This window comes from Triticum dicoccoides, chromosome 7A (assembly GCF_002162155.2).
Source record: "Triticum dicoccoides isolate Atlit2015 ecotype Zavitan chromosome 7A, WEW_v2.0, whole genome shotgun sequence".
NCBI classification, from domain to species: Eukaryota; Viridiplantae; Streptophyta; class Magnoliopsida; order Poales; family Poaceae; genus Triticum; species Triticum dicoccoides.
The window spans coordinates 588,309,051-588,315,219 of record NC_041392.1 but is presented as its reverse complement, the minus strand read 5'-3'; the positions used below and the strand labels follow the sequence as shown (position 1 = coordinate 588,315,219).

General features: G+C 43.1%; 1 long non-coding RNA gene across 3 annotated transcripts; it reads left to right on the top strand.

The window, feature by feature from the left end:
• The first annotated feature begins 395 nt into the window (after positions 1-395).
• Positions 396-4,019, top strand: LOC119331337. Of its 3 annotated transcripts, XR_005160461.1 has the most exons (6): positions 396-777; positions 1,517-1,591; positions 1,765-1,820; positions 1,919-2,029; positions 2,280-2,364; positions 3,882-4,019. It is a non-coding gene; the product is annotated as an uncharacterized LOC119331337 (long non-coding RNA). The 3 variants fall into 3 exon arrangements; XR_005160459.1 differs by having other exon boundaries at positions 1,765-2,029; XR_005160460.1 differs by having other exon boundaries at positions 1,765-2,029; positions 3,874-4,019.
• Positions 4,020-6,169: the final 2,150 nt, after the last annotated feature.

Below are 6,169 nucleotides of genomic sequence, written 5' to 3'. Positions count from 1 at the left end.
TGTCGCCGTAGCTTTGAAGCTTTTGTAATCAGATGATTTGTCGGCCAATGTACATCATAATAGACACACTATGTGTCAGAAATCATGCAACAACAATGTATATGTCGGCAACCACTTAGTGACATAGCATCTGTCGGTAGATGTGCACGTCCTGATAGTTTTTATGGCAGCGTAGGTATGTGCTTAACGACATAATATATGTTGGCGTAGGTAGGGTGTATGGACACAGATTAAGTGTCAGCGTATGTGGACACGTGTCAAGCAAGGAAAGGCCAAACAATTGCCGTGTGAATTAGGCGCGAGAGCCCAAAAATTTCAGTGCGGCCGGCCCAGTTTTCACCCCCAAAGGAACCCGTAGCCTCACATCCACTCGCGTTAACCCAATCCACTCTGCCCCTGCCCCCAACTTCCGCCGCGGCCGTTCTCGGGGTCTCCGTCCTCGGACCCGTCCCTGCCGCCACCTGCGGCCATAGCCCCGAGCTCCCCGCCCCCTCCATCGCCTACCTTCCTTGGTCCCTTCGCTGCCCAAGTCCCCACCGCCGGCGGTGAGCATAACCCAGATCCCCTAACCACATCGATGCATGCCTTCCCTAGTGACGCGACCACCGACAGCCCCGTCCACCGGGGCCTTCACCGACCACCGCTAGCCCTCTCGAAGGACCAAGACAACGCCCTCCACTTCCTCCTCTCAGGGAAAGATCCTTCCTATTCTTCCTCTCTGGAAGGACCAGGACATCACCCTCCTCTTCTTCCTCTCAGGGAAAGATTCCATATGTGGTATGTTGCATCGCAGGAAAAATTATCTTCTGCCATCTCATGTGCCTGCCTAGTTAGTTATATCTATTAGTTTGGTCTGACAAGCTCTTGTCTGTTATGTGATGCTTTATTTCTCTAAAAATGTTGTGGATCTGAAAATTTTCAGTTACTCTGTTATGGATCTGGTTTAACTCTAATGTTGATGCACTATTGTTGTCATTGTAGACTATTAATGCATTTAGTTCTCTGTGAAATTTTTCAGCTACTTTATTTGGTTAATTGTGTTGTGCGACTATTTTGTCAGGCATCCAGTAATACTTCGGTTGGTGCGTGAAGTTCAACAAAATATTATAAAAGTGAACCTTGATTTTAATTTGGAGACACAAGAAAGACACTGACATATAAAATGTCATTGAGACAATGGCATATATATGTCATTGGGAAAATGAATGGACATGTAGGAAATTGTTGGTCTGGTGTCCTGTTTTAACACTTGTTTGAAATATCTGAATATTACACCCTAAATCCTATGTAAACCTTGGGAACTTATTATCACTGGATCTTATTGTTGCCATGTAAGCTTGATTGCTGATCTACAACATGGTTATGCTTTATGTCATGTCTTCACCTTTGTTTGGCCAATCTAAATAGAAGAACAAAAACACAACTCCCTAATCCTTTAGATTCAGTATGTGGCTCCATGCAAGTTTATCATTGGCATGTAATAATATGATGATAAGCTTCATTGTTTTATTTTTAGCTTGTGCTAGAGGCATGCCGCTGGCACCGTTGGGCCCTCATTTATGTTATACAAGCCATTTGAGGATATGACGTGGTAAGTCAGCAAATGGAATGGATGGATCCATCATTTTGCCATCCTGATGCTTGTCCAGGATTTCCTTTTTGTTAACCAGTTCAACTAGTCCATCATTTTAAACTAGGCCCGCGAAATGAAGGTTCAGTTTATCACAAACAATTTTAATATGTATCACCTTACTATCTTGGCAGATGAGCTATTTTTTAGTCAACGCATGGCGAGTCCACTTGGAACTGAATAGGCACTGGTTCTTCTTCTTACTCTCCATGAGCCCCTTATACTACTGCTATGGTTTATGTGCCTACTTTTAACTCTCTCGTCTGAAATTGGGCTGCTTTGTTTCAGCTGATCTGATAGTGTGGGTGGGATATACAAAACAACCTTGAGATGTGTCCGCGACCAATCCACATTCGGCACAACTCCCACAACTTGAACACCAAGCTCTTTGCCATTTAAGTACGTATCTGCACCCCAAATGGCTTATTTCAAAGTGTAGAGCGTAGTTTGCAACTGAATGGCTCAGTTTATCCTGTGACTGCGTCATGTGTAATTTAAATTCACTACTACCAGCACTAGCCGTTGTAACTGTAGCTCACTGGTTGTATTAGGAAGTGCTCTGCTAATGTTTGTGCAACTCATGACCGGTATTTGAATCAATTCACTAGGCATTACGTAACAGCTGAACACCACTTTTATTTTATGGTAGATGGTTGAGAGAATAAACTGGATGGATGACCAATCCGAGAAGGGCATTGAACAAAGTGTAGGTATCATGGTCAGTTATCTCTAAGGTATGCCTTTAGCCTTTTAGTGTGTTTAGAAGTTACAAGATGACATGATTTGTTTCTTTGTATGTAGGATCTATCTGCATGCATACTATATTTATCGGCTTTATTCATACTGATGTCTTCCCAAAGCGACTATGTATTAGAACAGAAGCAATAGGGGCCTGAACCAATAGGGGTCTTCCCAAAGCCAACCAATCCAGTTTACGCATCCATTTGGCCAAGCTAGTTGGTTGCAACGTGAATGAAAATAGGCCAACGATTGCAGCGAGAGATGCGTTGCTGATTAGTAGTATGCGTTTGTCCATGAGCGTCTCCCTTCTATTTTTTTCTTTCATTGGGACATGAGCGTCTCCCTTTTATAGGTATTTGACTGTTAGACAATTTATATACATGTCCATGCATGGGTCTGTTGAATTTTTTCCTAGAGTTCAAAGTGATCCCTTGGTATGCGTTTGTATTTCTATGAAATATGATCCTGCTGTTTTTTAGGAAAAATATTCTGGTGTCATAAGTCTAGATGCTTTTGCTGGTATCCAGGTCTTTGTTGGCACGGCTGCACCTCTTTGGTTACCTGGCATGGCAATGCAACATAAGTCTACATGGTATTGTTGTACATAACATGATGATAGAACATAAATTGTTGACACTAAGCGCACATATTTTGGTACTTAGTCGTCCATGCATGATTTATTATAGTTAAAATTCTATTGTAGGTGCGAACCAACATGTGATTGGGTGGTTAGGGGTAGGGTGCGCGTGCGTGCGTTTATATGGATACGTGTATGTGCGTATGTATGAGCGTGTGTGTCTGCACTATGTTGAAAACAAATGTATTGTAGGCATGCTTTATTTTTAAAAAGAATGCGAAGAGAGATACTTCATTAGATAAAAAAAGTATCTCCTAATATCATTGTCGTCACTATAAGTTTGATTTGTATAAGTGCAAATCTACTTGGTAGAGCAATTCTTTTTGTGAAACCCATGTCCGAGTTAAACATGATGCACTAAGCAATACCGACTGTATTATGATAGAACGCTAATGTTCGGACTATCTATTTGGTAGAGCTAGTATTTTTCTTAAATCCACAGGACACATCAAATAGGAGTCCTGGCTGTTTTTTTTTCTTTCACATGCTAGGGCGCTTATCTTGTGCGTGGGGGGTTAGGTGCCGGACTCTTCTTTTGTTTTTCCGTACTGGACGCTTCCTCTTTTCCGTGGGAGGTTATGTAGCTCTTAATCATGAAAAATCTAGAGAGGTTGCGAGGGAGTTTGTCTTTTCTTCAGTGAATGCTTATGTAATAGACTATAAAATAAGCTACTGGGTTGTATGATCTCTGTTTCAGATGGTCAATACCTTCATTGTTGATAAAACTGCAAGCACATGAACATAGTTCTGTATAGTACCATGTGAGCCGTTGATATCATGAGGATTTATTGACTGACTGTGTTAATCCACAAATGAGCTTTGAACAACTTGAGCTGATTACACTTTCTTGACAAATTTTGTCAAGAATTCCAGGTACTTAGCCAACTGGTGCACATGGACGTGATGACTTTGCAGCGTTTACGGACCAACCAACTTGTAATCATGGATCTTATGTGTTGTAGACCATTTGGTGATTTTGTTATTTTGGAGCTGGCATTTTGTGCATGTGGATACAGACTTGTGTGTTCTGGATCATCTAGTTGAAGTTTCTCATACCGGCAAATAGTGTCATCTTTTTGTGACTTGTGTGTTCTGGGTGATTATTAAGATGGTAAAAACTATGCTTTGTCAAGATTGATGTGTTTGTCAACTTGTGTTCAATGTATATGCATGTTTGTGAATATATTTCATTGTTGTACAATACATGTTCATCTTGAACCTGCTTCTGGATGTGGGGATAATAATTGAATCTGTTTAGAGCTTGTATATTTTGTTTGGCTGCACATCACTTTACTAGCAATTTATTAGTCGGCAAAAGCACTATCTGTCGGTGTAGGTAGGGCGTATGTTGATAGACTATCTGTTGGCATAGATGTGGTGTATGTGGCTAATAAGGTGTCGGCATAGGTAGGGTATATGTGGACACGCTATATGTTGCCATAGATAGGGTGTATGTTGTCTGATAAACTGTCGGTGTCTGTAGGGTGTATGTGGACATACCATCTGTCGGCGTATGTAGGGTGTATGTGTAACACCCTCGATGCAACTATAGCTCCCACGTGTCGAGGCACGACTTAGAGGCATAATCGCATTGAAGGCAATGTCGCAAGTTAGGCAATCTTCACAACATCCCATGTAATATAAATAATAAAAAGGGAAGATACATAGTTGGCTTACACTCGCCACGTCAATCAAAGTACATAAATAACATTACATCATCCAATCACACATGGCCCGACTACGGCGCCAAAATAAAAGATCAACCCAACATGCGACATGGTCCCGATCACCCCAACTGGGCACCACTACTGATCATCAGGGAAAGACACGTAGTATCGTTGAGAGTCCTCGTCGAACTCCCACTTGAGCTCAAGCGCGTCACCTGGAACGGAGTCATCAGGCCCTGCATCTGGTTTGCAAGTAATCTGTGAGCCACAGGGACTCAGCAATCTCGCACCCTCGCGATCAAGACTATTTAAGCTTAATAGGAAAGGCAAGGTAAATATGTGGAGCTGCAGCAAGCGACTAGCATATATGGTGGCTATCCTGTTCGCAAAAGAGAGCGAGAAGAGGAGGCAAAGCGCGAGCGAGAAACTAGAGAACAACCTGCGCAAACATTACTCCAACACCGTGTTCACCTCCCGGACTCCGCCGAGAAGAGACCATCACGGCAACTCACACTTTTGATTCATTTTAATTAAGTTAAGGTTCAAGTTATCTACAACCGGACATTAACAAATTCCCATATGCTCATAACCGTGGGCACGACTTTCGAAAGTTCAAATCCCTGCAGGGGAGTCCCAACTTAGCCCATGACAAGCTCTCACGGTCAACGAAGGAATAGACCTCCTCCCGAGACATTCCGATCAGACTCGGTATCTCGGTTCTTCAAGACACTTCGACGGGTTAAAACAAATCCAGCAACACCGCCTGAATGTGCCGACAAATCCCGATAGGAGCTGCACATATCTCGTTCTCAGGGCACACTCAGATAGGTCAAGCTACGAGTAAAACCAACCCTCGAGTTTCCCCGAGGTGGCCCCGCAGGCTGCCTGGTTCTGACCAACACTCAGAGGAGCACTGGCCCGGGGGGGTTTAAATAAGATGACCCTCGGGCTCCGAAAACCCAAGGGAAAAGAGGCTAGGAGGCAAATGGTAAAACCAAGGTTGGGCATTCCTGGAAAAGCTTTAATCAAGACGAACTATCAAGGGGTTCCCATTATAACCCAACCGCGTAAGGAACGCAAAATCTGGGAACATAACACCGATATGACGGAAACTAGGGCGGCAAGAGTGGAACAAAACACTAGGCAAAAGGCCGAGCCTTCCACCCTTTACCAAGTATATAGATTCATTAAGATAACAATATAATATAATGATATCCCAACAAGTAAATAATGTTCCAACAAGGAACGGTCTCCAATCTTCACCTACAACTAGCAACGCTATAAGAGGGGCTGAGCAAAGCGGTAACATAGCCAATCAACGGTTTGCTAGGACATGGTGGGTTAGAGGTTTGACATGGCAATTTGGGAGCCATGATAAGCAAGTGGTAGGCATCGTAGCATAGCCATAGCAAAAGAGCGAGCATCTAGTAAAGCAAAGATAGTAGTGATTTCGAGGGTATGATCATCTTGCCTGCAAAGGTGTCAGAGTTGACT